Below are 16,189 nucleotides of genomic sequence, written 5' to 3' on the forward strand. Positions count from 1 at the left end.
AATATCGTCCAAAATTATATTTTATTTCGACCGATTTCCCACAGCGTTCAGTCGGACGGACAGGCCGACGGACATGACTAGATCCTGATCAAGAATATATATACTTTATGGGGTCGAAAACGCTTGCTTCTACCTGTTACATACTTTCCGACGAATCTAGTATACCCTTTAACTCTGCAAGCCGGCAAACATCCTATTTGGTCTATATTTAAAAATGGCTTAAACCATAATTTAACGTTTTCTCCTTTCACAGCAAATTCTCCTGACCCAATCGGCTTGTTAAAGGTTTTAGTACTTATTTGAAGAAAATGGCAATACCTTTCGATCGGTGTATTACTTGTTCCGATAGGAATACTTAACAGATTTCAAATTTTGCGGCTATGTACTATATTGTAGTCGTACTTCCGATGCGATTCGTCACTACGTGGACTGCCCTTCACACCGATTATGTGTATGTAATGTATAATGGGTAATACAATTTTGGCTTGTGTTTATTTTTTTTAAACTATAACCTAAAGTGATGTTTTTCATAATTTTTTTGAACATTCAGAAAACTTATTTTCTTACACTATGAGAAAAATAAATTTTGCCGTTACAATAAGACTTCAGTTTTATTTTAATCAAAATAAATGTTTTTATCTTCCGACTGGCTACCCAGGTAACCTAAAGCCCCTAAAAATATTAAGGGCTCCTCATCCCAGCCCCCTTCCATTTTAAAGCTAATAAACTCACATTTACTTGAAAGAAAATACCAAGCGCTGGATTTATCGACAACCAAGGAATATACACAACAAAATAGTACACAACAGGCTTACAAAAAATCTTAAGCGAAGAATAAAATTTGAAAAACGAAGGCGTTCCTTTTTCATTAATAAGAAAACGAGCTTTGCCAACGGGCGCCTCATCCTAGAAGGAAAGACCATTCAATGAAAAACAATCTAAAACAAGTGAAATTCTTGCCCTTCACTACATCCATTGCAGGTATCACAGATGGAAGTTAACAAGGCATCAAATGACGGAGGCATAAAGGGTATCCTAGCGACGATTTTGCTGGAGGATACAATGAAGGATGTCAATAGCTAAGAATGTCCGGCAAAAAACACTAGTACCGAGCTTAAAATGGTATCGCAAAATTGAAGTGAGTGGGCGTGGGCCTAAACCCAAGCAACAGTCGGGGGATTCATCACATACAGAACACATGTTATGCCTAAGGCCAGAGTGTATAGCTGGCAACCGAATTCCTTATAAAAAGGACACCGTTTACGCACATAAAACTGCCTAAATGGAAAGGTTTTTCTCGTCTGCCCCCCTTTTCCGTTGCGTCTGGCCTAAAAAGTCATTACAAATTTTCAACAACTATAAAAATAAAAAGCGAGTGTGTGAGCCAAGTGTCACCCGCGACTTAAACTCAACCTTGAACTAATTAGTCATCGGACTTCCTGTCAGCTGCCAGCATTGGTAAGTACTGTCACAGAAAAATGTGAATATAGGCGCATCGCACAATGATTTATAGGCGTGAACATAAGAAGCATCGAGTTATAATACATTCACTACATTTGGAATTAGAAATTACAAAAGGATTAACACCAGCACACCAATACAAAGCTTTTTTTAATTTAATATATTTATATGCCAAAAAGAGAATATTACAATAAACAACTACCTTTTAGGACGCTGACCACGTATAGCAAAAAGGCATTCGATGCAGGCATGCTGTGAGTTCGACTGCAGCTGTTTAATGATGGTCAGCCAGATCCCTCAATGCCCGTAAATTACACAACGGCCAGCAGAATGTACAATCCTTTGCCAGCACTTTTAAACCCCTCACTTCGAATTTGCGCAGTTTCTGTGTAACTCTAACGTTATTCTTCACAATCTATAATTGTTTTCCATTGTCCTGTCTGCTGCCCTTTGTGACCACACATAATTTATTGTATTTTCCTCCTTAGCAAACCAGTTTGCCTTTCCCACGCAGGTCAGAAGTCTAGTTCTGTATCCTTTTTTATTTTCTTTGTGCTCCTTTCGATCTTAACACTTCTGCACTGGTTGTTGATCTTGTTGTTTTTCTACGAAGTCTCTTGTTCAGATCGAAAAACATACTTAAAACAACTAAGTTACTAAAATTTCTAAAATACGATCTTATTATAGTGTTTTTGAAAAAAAACGTCAGGAAATATATATAAATAAAAAACACTTTCTTCAATAGATTTATAATAATGTATACAAGTACTTTTAAGTCCATTCTTCAGACATTTGTGAGTTAGAAATGTTGGAGTCCAATACTAGATCCGCCCGGTAAAGAAAATAATGCTAGTATATTCCTCGATTTTCAGTTTAAGAATTAAATAAAATGAATATATCTTACAGCTACTACTGTCAAATTACCTCGCCCGTTCTCGATCTGAGCGCGACTTCCTCGCACTCTTCAAGGCGTGCCATTGTCGCAGCTCCAGCTCATAAAAAACAATAACTAGCTGTGTGTGTGGGTTTGAATAAAAAATGTATGCGTTAGCTCTGTTGGCTGACAGGAGACAGGACATGGACATGTGTCCTTTATAACAACTGACAGAAGCATTCCGTTTGGGGAAAAAAATCCCTGCATTTTATGCCTAGCTTAAGTTGCCCAACAAATTTTCATGAGCCCACCGCAAACTTCTTCTGCAAGTGGTCTTCGCACATTCTAAATTATTGGCAGGGTTTCTTGGTTGGAGTTTAACACGTCTTGTGCAGTTCATATAAAATTGAATGCGTGAGCTTTACAGAATAGTCGAATAATTGCCAATTTACTGGATTCACTTTTATGGTACGGAATAGCAAACGTTTGCTACAAATAGGACCTATGAATTTTTGCACAGCTCAGCCTACAAAATAAATTCCATGCGGTATCAACGCTTTATGCAATCCTCTTAACCCTAGGCATGGCATTCTTCTTGGAAAAGAAATAGTCCAGATTTAAAGAATCCGGTTTAAGAGACTCCAGTTTCAAAAGAAGATGCCGCAACATTTGCGTATCCTTTGTCTATATTTCTGTTCCTTCGGTGATTATAAATTTGGTAAGCTATTTGCAAAACCATGATTTCACTCTGGTAAGATTTTCTGAATATGTAAGGTGATCTGGAGGGATTATCGTTCTCCCTTGTTGAGGCGTGTATTATTCGACCTCATTCCTCAGATTACTTCGGATTTGTTTATTAAACTAAACAATTTTGTAAGCTTTAAGCCTTTACATAAACGAAGTTTTCCTACGTACACCAAAAGTATTTTATCATATTACAAATATTAATAAACTGTGAACAAAATTTACCACTTCTTCTATACTTACCTGCTTCAAGGAGTCGGCAAGAACAATCGTTACCAAACCCTTATATTAAATTACTGCGAACAATGTCTAAAGAAAAGTCAAATAAATCAACGTACCTACAAGAAAGGATGAAGGATTAAGGAGTTAAAAAATTGGTCGTAAGATTCTAGCAGGTCATGGCAACTAAAAAAAAATTTTTCCAAAAAGGTAACGCACTCGGCATTAAAGAGCCAACAAATTGTTAAGAAACGAATTTAAAATTCAACAAAGAATATCATATTATTAGAAACTCCTAAAATAGTAAATAAGGTAAAATTTGTTTAAGAATATATTGAATTTTAGAAAGCAGTAGCTGTTCTGCAAAATATAAGCATATGGAAAAAGGATTATAATTTTCTCCTTTCTTTAGCAACCAGTTTTTTAAATATAATATAGGTAAGTATATAAAAACCATGTTGTCATTACAAAAAAAGATTCCAGTTGGATTCTACGTCAAATGTTTATTAAGTAGTTTCTTGTACGAAGGTTATTTAGAGCATCACTTAAATAAGCAATAACAAAGTGATAATAACTTGTTATTAATATAGTATGTGAAAGTGTAAAAGTTATAATGTAGAAAATTTGAGTTGTTGGGGGCGGTAGGGATAAATGCATCAGGTTATTAGCCTTCTTTAATTCTTACTGAGAATACGAATGGTTTCATTCGGCACGCTGCATTAGAAAATACCTTTGAATGAAAGAAGCTTAAATTTTTTGCTAAAGCGAGCAGAATGAAAACATTTTAGAAAGTATACTTATTTAGTCGAGTGTACAATCATTTTTGTCACAAAATTGTATATCAGAACTTTTTTATGTTGATGGTACGATCGTCACGACCCCTACCGCGGTAAGAGGTGTTTTTGTTTGAGTCACAATTCTCCGTCTATATATGGTGTCTTCTCCGGATGCGATTCGTCACAACGTAGACTGCCGTTCACAGTGATTTAATAAGATTTCAACATTTTTAGTTAAAGTAATTTAAAAAGATTTCTTAATTACACATAAATATTTTTCTGTAATTTCATATCATTTTCAACATTTCGGTATCCATCTCTGCGTAAGTTTCCAAGCCTCACAGATATCTTGGTTTCGGTTTAAAATTTCTAAGCATTTCCGATACCATCAGTGTGTGAATGTATTTCTTACAACCCTGAATCCATAATCAAATGTTTAGCATTGTCTCGAGATAGAGGTGTGCTCAAGGGATTATGCAGTTTGACGTACTTCTCTTCTCGACTTCTGTACATCTGTCTCCTTTATTTATACCCAGTATAAATATTCAATTGAAATTCACAATTTCGTCTACACCTTTACATTCAAAGTATGGGAAACATGCAAAATATGAAACTCATTACACTTAAACTTACGTTTTCAGCAATTGTTTTTAGAATATATTTCTGAATCGCCATATTACACAAAAGTGCAATAAAATTATTCCACGAAATGTTATACGGTTATTTTTATAACAAACTAACAAGCCAAGAACCCGTTGATCTGTAATTGCTGTTCAAAAAAATAAAACTAGCATTGGAGATTTCAAACGGATAGCAACGGATTTAGCGCACATCGAGGGTAATAAATAAAGGTCAAATTTTATAACAGTGTTACAAACTACATACAAGAAATTTTTCAAATCGGACCATTTATTGAAAAGTTATTCTCAAATAAAGGAATAGAAGCTAGGTGGCGTATTGGAGTGGTGTGCAATCTCGGACACCGATTTTCTGCATGCTTATCTCCATCTCCCTCACACTCCGTTTAGCTGAGTAACGTCCTGTCTGTTCTGTCCCGTTTTGAAACTGCAGTATTTTAAAAGCTATCCCTGGATTCGCTCTTGCTCAATATTTCAGAGTTCTTATTATCCAGTAAGTATTTGTTGAATGTCAAAAAATGTTACTTGCCAATTTAACCATTTCATTTGTCTACTAAGTGGGGACAGTTTACTCCCGTTAAATGAAGCAATGGGGCCATGACCATTTTATATTAATAAAGCGCCGAGCACAATAACGTTTAAATGACCTCGCGTGACTAACTAAAACTGTCAGCACCAGGTAAGTTTTGATGTGTTTCCCCTATCGTGCTGTAAATTTGAACGGAACCAATACATTTTGGTAGCCCTAAATCGTATGAACGCGCCATAAATCAAACGTAAATGTTAGCTTGATGATTTTGCGTTATAAACAGTGAACTTTGTATATAGGTAAAAAGTTCTCTTTTGTTTATGTTGTGGCAAAAGTTAATAGAGTCCAGCCCACATGTGCGTAAACAGTTTCCTGACCACATTAAAACTACTAGAACAACAAAGCTAAAAAATGTATTCCATGCCATTAATCAAACAATCTCACGGGAGCATCGCACTCAATGGGAGCCTGTAAAAAGGCAGTCACAACAAGGGTATTTGTATCTTTCAGTGACAGATAAGTATTTACTATGCGCTTTGTAACTTTAGCAAAAAAAACGTATATTCCGCTTTTTCATAGTAAAATGAGAAAATTGAGAAATTTCTTAGACATGTTTGAACGGTCAGGGGAATTTGCTTTTTTTTTTTCATTGAGAAATAATAGGGTTTACATTGAAAAGTGTCTACATATTACAAATTTCAAATCAAACTTTAAAACAAAATAAAATTTCTTACTGCCCAATATAAGATAAAAGTTGGCGATGGTTCTTCCTAGACTCTATTTGCATGTAAAAATGGTTTTTGTCCATATAGTCTAAGAAAAATAAGAAAGCAATAAATTTTTAATTTAAGGATGCTAAAGGTGTCGCTCATTATGCCGCTTAGAATGTATAATTTTCGTTTTTTACTTCAACCAAGATTTCGAAGAGTGTAAAAAACAGATTGACTTACCGCCTCCAGCACTTTTATCGATAATATCTCTCTCCTGATAACGTAATCCACATGGTAAAAAAATCAAGGCAAGGAGACTATCAAAATAAAAAATTACATTAGAAACACACTGTGCCGTCAACAGCCAAGGACAGATACGAAGGCCTCCTTAGCCATGTAATAAATGATCTATGTAATTGACTTATATGCCAAACACTATGAACCAAAGTTTTGCTCTAATGCGGCTATCTGAAAGGGACCCAAAATCAACTACCCCATACTTTGGACATTTACCGCACTCTTGTTATATATAAAAAAAGAAGCAAGTATTCCAAAACAGAACTTAGCATACCCTCCCAATCAGCATAATAAGTATTGTTCAACTAAAAATTTTTTAAAAAATATTTTTCAGACTATTAGAACTTAACTTTCTCTTAAAAGTCCTTTTAAAAAGTTATCCACCTCACTAATAATTCATAAGTAATTATCTTCAAGAGTATTGAAAGCCAGATAGAAAGTTTAAACTTTATTCTATTTCGCGCCTTAAAGAACTTAATTGTCTGGATATTTTAAAAATATTAAAACAGCAAATTTGAATTTTTCTTAAGTCTCCTTTAAAATGTTAAGTTTTTTGCTGATACTATAACACCCTCAGTAAGGGTATCAAAGCCCATAAGGAAAGTGTCCATTTTTTTAGGCAAATTTCTTTTGCGCCTGTAAGAACTTTATTGCAAGGGGAGCTAAAGAGGGAATGGAGTGTGTGCTATCACATCTTGAGGGTGCAAATAAAAATATTAACAACAAACTCTCACACATGACAACAAACCCCCCCGGATGACCCTCTTACTCTGTTTCTAATGCAGACCAAGGCAATGTGTCTGAATTGTGTGTCATTTGGGAGCACGAGCATTAGCATGTTGCAGAATTACCTTCGATTTGCTTGGGATTTCTTTTTCTTTTAATGTTTTTTTGTTATTCGAATTAAGTTATCACATGCGGTAATATCTTGATTTATTTATCTTTTCGAATATGTGTTTAACCTTATTTTAATGACTTATTTTATCTTTAAACAAATTATCTTATTTTAATGACTTATCTTATCGTTAACAAAATTGTAGCTTGTTACACTTGCCCTGGGAGGTCGTGAGTATTACTTAAAATATTCAATTATATTATATTTATATTATATTAATAATCAACAAGGATAGTATATTTTTATCCGAATATACATATACGTTCAAATAAGGTACGTTAATAGAGGTTGTGACCTCCCAGTTTTATTGTTGGCGCCATTCTTATAGTTACTTATTGAGGGACAAACATTTTAAAGAAGCCCCCTTCTAATCCAAGAGTTCCAACCCTGTTTTCTCCCTTTTCCATATTGCCGTGAGCCTCTGACAGGGCGCTTGGAACCGTAATAGAGGACCCTTTTCATTTCTAATTTTGTATACATTTTGCATCAAAATACAAAGAAGGAGAATAAAATTGGAAACATGCAAATGGCGCGCTGAAACTAAAAGCAGAAAACGTTGCCCTGAAAAATCATTGTTTTGTCGAAGCGCCGAATTCACTCTCACACATAGCTAAATACATGCAAGAATATGCTGCCGTTACACGTAATCAGTCACAGAAATGCCGGCCTTTTGTTTGCGGATTGAATGAAGCCGAAGGGAACACAAAATCATCAAGAACGGAAAGAGGACCATAGACCTCCGCTTGGGGTCATCGTAAGGTCAGCAACGGGATTTTCCTGCCATTGTTGACAAGGGATGCAACTCACTCGCATATACACATTTTGCCTGCTTTTTGGGCATTTTCACAATCTTTTTAATTTTTTGTTTTGAGTGCTGAACATTTTTGCAATTCTTTTTAAACCTATTTTTTATCTGTGGTTATGCATAAGATTCAAGGAGGATGCTGCTGACACGCGATGTGTTGAGTGTAAGGAACAGGGTTTGAAGTGTGCCAAGAATTAAGTGTGGCATCAGCCTCTCGCTCTACTTTTTTGTTGAGCTCGCCCTGATATTTTTTCTTGCTTCCTGCGTCCTTTAATGGTATCTGCATATGTTGCGTAAATTGATATGCTGCATCCCAAACCCTGGACTGCGTGACTGAGTACAATTCTTTAGCTAGAAACGTTCGCCATTTTCATTTAACCCCACTGAATGAGGGCTGTACTTTTAACGGGGTGGCTGACTGCTCTTTGCCAAAAAGGGGTGGACATTATGCATATATGGTGGGTGCTTATTGTCTGAGGGGAGGGCATTATGCAAAGCGCTTTTCGTAAGGGTTGATTATTCGAGAACGGTCGACAACTTATAGTTAGTCATGCATTTCTGTGACCCAATCCAGACATTGTAGAATTTTGCTATAAATGAATTATTGTAATTTGATTTTCAATACGCAATAACAATTTGTTTTAAATTGTATTTTAAGTCGATTAGAACTTTCTGAGAAAATGAAACTTAAACTTGTAAGTTTCTTTATTTTTATGACTTTTCAGAGGGTATATTGATTTCAGTCAGAAGTTTGCAACGCAGGGAAGCATCTCTAGACGAGTCGGTTTAGCCATGTCCGTCTGTCTGTCCGTTTGTAAGCGAACTAGTCTTTCAGTTTTAAGGCTGTCGGGATGAAATCCTTTCAAAAGGCTTTTAACTATTGCGGGTTGTATGTATATCAGTCGGAACGAGCCGGATCGAACCACTGAATCCTATGGTTCCAATAAAAATATATTTTGATAGTCGATGGCATCAACTTTACCGTTTTCTCTTGTTTTGTATGTAACCCATTAAACTAAATAATGAAAATAAGGACCGGGTTAGTTTTCTTTTCTGTTTGCCTAAGAGTTAATCAAAGGGTTATTCAAGTATATTTGCCCAAGGACCTATTTCATATATTTACACATTACAACAAATTATGTTGCACGTGACCGTTTAAAAAAATCAAAAAGGAAAATCAGACGTGTAACAATCTCACCAAGAAACGATCAGCACGCGACCAAAGAAAGTAAAAAAGGAGCCTGTAATAAAAAGATTCTGCTTGGCTAAAGGTTGAGGTCTATTCAAAATCCTATTTAAAAGACGCACACAAATATACAAAACAAACAAGAAACAACGGTGGGGCATATTAAAGGAGATTTACCTATAAAAAAAAAGAGGCTACGGCTTCTGCAGATGGGATGAGGAACAAATTCGAAATGATAGGGAGAACAAAACTGACGAGAGGAGAAACGTCCGCCAGGCACGAGATCAAGGAGCATAGCACAAGGAAGCTGCAACTTTTTAGGATCATAAAAAGTGTGCTCAGATCATTTGAGGGTGGCACGTGGCGACGATCTTGATCCTTACTTCGCTCGCTAGACATACCTGGGTTCCGCTCTCTTCGACGACTACTGCACTCTGTCTTCCCCGATTTGGTTTTTGTTTGTGTCCCTCATGGTTTTTTAGAAACAGCTGCCATGCGACTGGCGCATTCCACATTGTGGGGCGGCGACATTTTTAAAGTGTTCATTAGTCGCACGTTTACATATCCAAATTGTCAACATGCCAAGGAAATGGAAGAAAAAAATTGGGGGGAAACGCGTTCCTTGTGGCTTTTAATTGCTGTTGTTTAAAGGTGGCGGAGGCAGAGTTTGGATGCTACTTCCTCCATAGAGGATTAATGTGCAGCACACTTCATTTGACAGTCGGGCGGTTTTTGTCTGCAAGCGGATCCCCAATCCTCCAACACACGTCTAGTATCTACTCCCCCGGCTGTTTATTTCAATGTCTCCATTTTCACTGTCAATTTTTTGTTTGATTTGTCATTTGATCACTGCCGCAGTTGGCACGATTAAAAAATTAAGATATCCCCTTCAAAAAGGTATAGGAATACATTCTTCTCTAATTTTATGTGTGTATGTGATGAATGCAACCACGTGTCTAAGAAAAATATTGACGAGTATAGGGAAAAACTAAGAACATACATACTTACTTACTTATTCGTTTAAAAAATGTTATCTTTCCAAAACTTGAAGTGATTTTAAAACTTATTAAAGAATGAATTAAATAAATAAAATTATTACATAATCCAATGTTAGGCTGACGGTCGCAATGTTAAAGTATTAATAAAAATACTAATAGATATACGTAACACCATTATTAGGTGTTGAGATTTTGTTAACATTTTAAAAAGTTACGCGGTGAATAAATAGTAAGTTTGTTTGATATTTGGAACAGGGTGTTCTGTCCTGACGTGACCTATTCCATACTTTTTCTATAGTTTCCACATAAAATGTAGTCGGCCATTCGAAGTACAGTACAAAAACATTTTTAAAAATTGTTGCCATTGTTACGTCAGCTTGGTCCTTTGTGTATTATCCTTTGTCCTGAATATAACAACAGTCACCCAGTTGGTTTCTCTCCATACGTTTGGTTTGTATATCTGTATACGTATATGTGTGTGTCAGTCTAAGGCCAAAGGTCATCTCTGCGACACATACCGACTCAGCTGTCGTTTTTAAATTTTACGTTAGGGCGTTAAAGGATAACCCAAAATTAGAGAGAAGAGCTAAGTTATTGGTTAATAACTATGTACTACCGACTTCGTTGTAGAGCATATTGAAGGGCTTGTTTTTTAATGTTAAAAACTACTATTTTTCATAATTTAAATTCCTTAAAAGAGAGCTACAAATATATGTCTGTCCTCCATGTACCTCAACCTTAATCATACATACTTAAAAAATATCGAATTATCAATAAGGTTAAGGCCTCTTAAAACGTTACTGCTTTTAGGCGGGAATTGAAGACCATTAGATGACCTAGGTCTGACCAGCTGTTCGTGTGCTCGAGTTGCCATTTTAGGGGTTGGCCAGAGATATGCTGGTCATGCGAAAAGGTACAGAGAAGACTGACCAACGGAACCGCCAAAAGGGCTTGCGTTTGTGTATTTATACATAACATTCGGGGTTAAAATGCACAATTCCTAAGTTGAGAATGTGATGCAATATAATACAGAATTCACTATAATAAATGCTAGCATTTTACTAACATTTCAAACATGATATTCGGTACGGTGGTCAAGGGTTGTTCCTATCTAGGGATACTTACACAACAGCTTCAGACTGGTTGTACCAGAATCAAAAGGTGCTCCTTTGCTTCCACCCTCTATGCCCTCCCATATTGTCAAAAAACGAAATATACCGAAAAACGCCTGCAATTTTTGTTAAATTTCATTAGTGCGCTTTTAAATCCTTTCTCCGTACACGTGCCTAATACTCGAGGCAACCCTATAATCAGCCTTGGGCCATCTCTCCCTTTGGCAGCACATCAAAATCCCTGTTTCTTTTGTACTTCTGTCAGTGCAGTTTTTTTGTATCAATTTGCAATTTTTTCACCCATTTTTAAGTTGTTTTTCACCAACTCGTCGTTTTGGTGGTTGTGCAGAACGTTGATTATGTTCGACGATTTGTGAATGAGCAGGGTTGTGCCTGAAGTTGTGATTTCTTGCACCACTTTAGCATGCGTGACATAAAAAACGTTTTTTTTTTTTGAATTTTATAAAATTTTTTTCATTTTGCTTGCTTTTGTGTTTGAAACGGGGTAAAAGAAGTAACAACTAATAATGAAACGGAACACAGATGTGGGAGCGAGGGGCAAACGTGTCCCTAATGTGTCACACTTGATTATTGGCACACCCTAACAATCGGAGGTTGGTGCCTTAAAAGGGTGCGACTGAATTAAGTTTAAAGTGTAAGGGGTTGTTTTTGGTATATTAAGCTAAATCCAAATGAAACAACTAGTCTTTACTTTACAAAAATGTTTGTTAATGTCGCAATGCTGAATGCTTAGGTTTTGTATTCCTATCCTCAGCCTGCGACCAAGGAGTAGAGACGAATGGAAATTAATTCACAAGTGTAAGTAGGAAAAAATTAACAAAAATAAGCACCAGAAAGCAAAACACTTTTTCATTTACCCCAACCACTCAACAGCTCACAGATTTTCATTTGCAACGCTCCGCGTTTATTTGGCTCAGAGCCCACTTGCTGTTAACCATACTGTGAAGGCACTTTACTTGGACGTTCGGATACTGGAGCCTTGCGCTTCTTTTTGCTCATCCTTCGCCATTCGTAAAAAATTAGATTCATTTGTGCGCGTTTGCTTTATTATTTAAATTCCAGCGTTATTTCTAAATTTTCGTCCTGCTTCTCTTTGTCCCGCTGCAGCTACAAAAAAGTGACGGAATTTTAATGGAAAATGCTCCTAACGTTGAAAAAATGGTCAGGCAAACAAAGATTTCAAGTATAGAGGTTGTCTAAGCTGCTTTCAACTCGAAGGACACGCGGAAAGGATATGATGGGCGCAGTAGCGTAAATTGAAAACCAGGCGCTGACGTTCGTGCGGCGTTAAACCGACACCGTTTTTCGCTAGTCCTGCTGAAACATGCTTTGAATGCCTGGCGGCTCATTTTAAGTGAAAAATGAGCAAAAAGTGAAATGAAACAATGGACACGTAAAAAAAATCGTGGCCAAGTTGGATTTTTTGCTCTTGCCCACGTTTTTTATGGCCGTTTTCGGTGGGTTAATGTGCTGTTGGGGTGAAGTAAAAAAAATTACCACTAGGATAGGGAAAAGTTGTGAAACAGTGGAAAATGTATATTTACAGAATGGGCAACCATTGGTAAACCAGTGATAAACATAAAACGCCTTACAACAAAAGTTCATTAAATTTTCAATATTCAGTGACTTTAAACTAAAAAGTTACTGAGTAGTAAGTTAAAATTAATTTATAACAAAGAATTAAAGACATACTGGATTAATGTTGCGTAACGTAAATTAATTTATACTTAGTTGTCCTAAACTTCAGTTGAGGTTCGCCTTTATATCGCATTTAATTCTTGTTTGCCATTTCGGCGTTTCGTTTCTTGTTTATTCAATGGCATTCACTTGGCGATATTTTTAATTAGCCGCAGACCATTATGTGTTATAAGGACGAAGACGGGAAGCAAGTGTTCATTGTCCTGTCATTTGCATAGCAAACTTTGACTTGCTCTCCCATTATCTCTGCTCTTTGTTTTTTAATTGTAATGTTTGACAATAAAAAAGAAATTTACACATGAGTTCACTCGAATGAATCCTATTTAAAAAGCAGACGCCTTGACGCACCAATAAATAATTATACTTCAGAATTTCTATACCAGCCTAACAATACTAAATGCGAATAAAAACTACATGTAATATAAACATCGCCTCTATAAACACGTAGGACACCCCTACCAAAAGAACCAAACATTTTCGACCAACCCTTCATAGACAAATTTACCAAATTAGCCAGCAATTAGCGGTGTCATCAGCGTCAAACACAAACAATCAAATAAAACAACCCTTTTCTAAAAGGGTGCTATTTAATAACCCATTAAACCTTACTTCAGAACCAGCAGAAAACAAAAGGGTTGCTTGCCCCCGATCTACAATACGCTTTCAACACATTTATCGAAAGTCTACTTTCTTGACCTCGTGCCAAACTAAGAAACAATAGGAACATACATACAGATATTGCTTAGGTAAGTGCGATTTGGAGTAAGAAAAAATTTTAAAAGCAAAGGAAACAAATTTTGAACTTAGTGGTACAATTTACAAGTTTTTGAAAATTTTATTTTGCAAAGTCACCAAATGCAGTTATCCAATCAAAGATGGAAGAATTAGGCTCATTGATATATCCAAAGATATTAAATTAACTTTTGGTACTACTGTGCCTTGGAATCGGACAAATATGCAGAATAAATAAACCAAGTTGAACGTTGACAAGCAACTCATCTAAAACGCCAAGCCGAATTCCCTTCACGCTGCTGTTATTGTTATCTGCTTTTGACAAACAAATCCTAAGGCGGCAAATCTTTCGTTGTGCGTGGTTACGCTTGCCAGAATAACGTACCGCAATTCCTAGTTGAATTCTAGCTTGTCCACTGGCCTAGAAAATTGAAATCTTTTGCTGACCAAAAATTCAAATGCGAAGTGAAAATGGTCCATCGCTAGAGGGCGGTATGTGAACGCGTGTCTATCCCTGCGCACAAACGCATACAAAGACACAGGCCCACGTGCGTCTTGTAGGTGTTGCCCTGCAAGACAGCTGCCAAGCCGATTTCCTTTGGTGTAAACCAATTTTCGTATCAATAAAATCGAAACTCCATTAAGGGTCGTAGGTTTTCGAATCGAAATCGAAATTTGGCCGTTTTTTTAAAGGGCACGATAACCTTGGTGGGGCATGACAAAGGTCCCTAATTGTGCCGCTGAATGACGAAAGGAAAGCGAAAACTGTCCGAGTCGCCCGCCCTCGCTTATTTCCTAAGCCGGAAGAATGTAATTAGAGAATACATGGAAATCCAAGGAGGTGAACCTAGGAGTAGGAGTTTAAATAGGAGCGCGATACGTAAGTAAAGGAATTATAGACTGAATTGAATTTAGAACTGGTGTTGACTTGATGCATAAGGTCTTCGATAAGAAAGCAGTTAAGGCATTACATTCATCAACACTACGTGTTAGTGCTGACTTAAACAAATATATTTACGTAAGCCAAGTTTAATAAATCATTAAATGAGAACCTGTTTTGGGAGAGACCTTTATTGGTGTTTAATACGGAAGTCAGTTGATTTTGAATTTTAATTAAAACCAATAGAAACACCTTCTAGAAATGAGAGGTCCATAGACGCTGGACAGGAAAACTCTTTTACAGAAAATCAATCAACTTATCTTCAAAAGGCCAGTTGCAAAGTATAATAAATGTAACAAACTGTTCTGCTGCTTATCGACCTGAACAGCCTTCGTCTTCCCATTTGACTCCTCACAGCGGGCGAGTCGGCAAGGGTCTTGCTTTTAGCCGTTTAAGATCGATATCATGCATGGCATGTGCAGCAATTCTGCCATTTATCTTATCAGCGACTTGGCAAAACTCGTTCTCAAACGTCTAAAGGAACACTTTCGACTTTTGCGTGTAAGCCGCATAAATGTTTTGGATAATTGTAACAAATGGAATAGTTACACCTGCTCTATACCTGGTCGGTGCGTTCTAGTTCGTGGGCAGGGGCTGACGAGCATTATTATGATAAGATTAGATTCGGTGCCCATCTGCAGTAGGTAAGTAAAGGTAGCAAGGTGCATTGAGTTACTTTTGATAGACATTTATGTAAACCCGATTTACCAAACAAGTACACAAAAATATAAGATATATAAAATATATATTATAGGAACATTTTTACTTTTTAAATTCACCGTGGTACTAACCTATAAACATGGTCAAATAGGGTATAGTAATTAAAATGTCAACAATGGCATCTAAAACCTTCTATGGCTAAAATCGGTTTCATCTGTAAGGCCCTCTGAGCAATGCCAGAGCATTTTTACGTTTCAGTGAAATTTCGATTATGGACCACAGCCAATTTACAGAAGCCACGATTGAGACATTTCTGACAGAATAACGAACGAGACGGTTATTGGTTACAACGCCCGTTTGTATCCTTTACGTCGAGATGGCACGTCAGCGATAAGCAGAGAAAGAAAACATTGAAGGGAAGGATAACAAGGCTCCGGTAAGAACATAAGGAGTTAAGCCAACCACAAAATAGTGGCAAACGGTCGGATACAAAAATCATTGTTAAGAAAGCGATTTGGTGGTAATAAAAACGGCTCCGATGACCCCGAGGTATTCACATTCTTTGTATTGTCGCGACCACTTTCACCTGTCCTTACAAAGGTTCGAGCATGTGTACCAGGACTCCCTACTCTATTGGAATGCGTTCGATTTTTATCTTTGAACCTGCTGCTACCGATTATGGCACATAAATTTGATAGGAAATTGTTCCAATTATTTCGAGGATAGGTCTTTTTCTTTGTCGTTTTTTATGGACTTTGTGTGGTCGTGCCTCGCATGTCATTTTAAATGTGATTAAAGAAAAAGGCCGATCTTGGTCTGACGGCACCGAACCTTGTTATTAAAATATATTTACTGGTTACTTAAATTGTTAATCTACCTCGTTGTATATTTTTA

The sequence above is a fragment of the Drosophila suzukii genome, chromosome 2R (genome assembly GCF_043229965.1).
Source record: "Drosophila suzukii chromosome 2R, CBGP_Dsuzu_IsoJpt1.0, whole genome shotgun sequence".
NCBI lineage: Eukaryota > Metazoa > Arthropoda > Insecta > Diptera > Drosophilidae > Drosophila > Drosophila suzukii.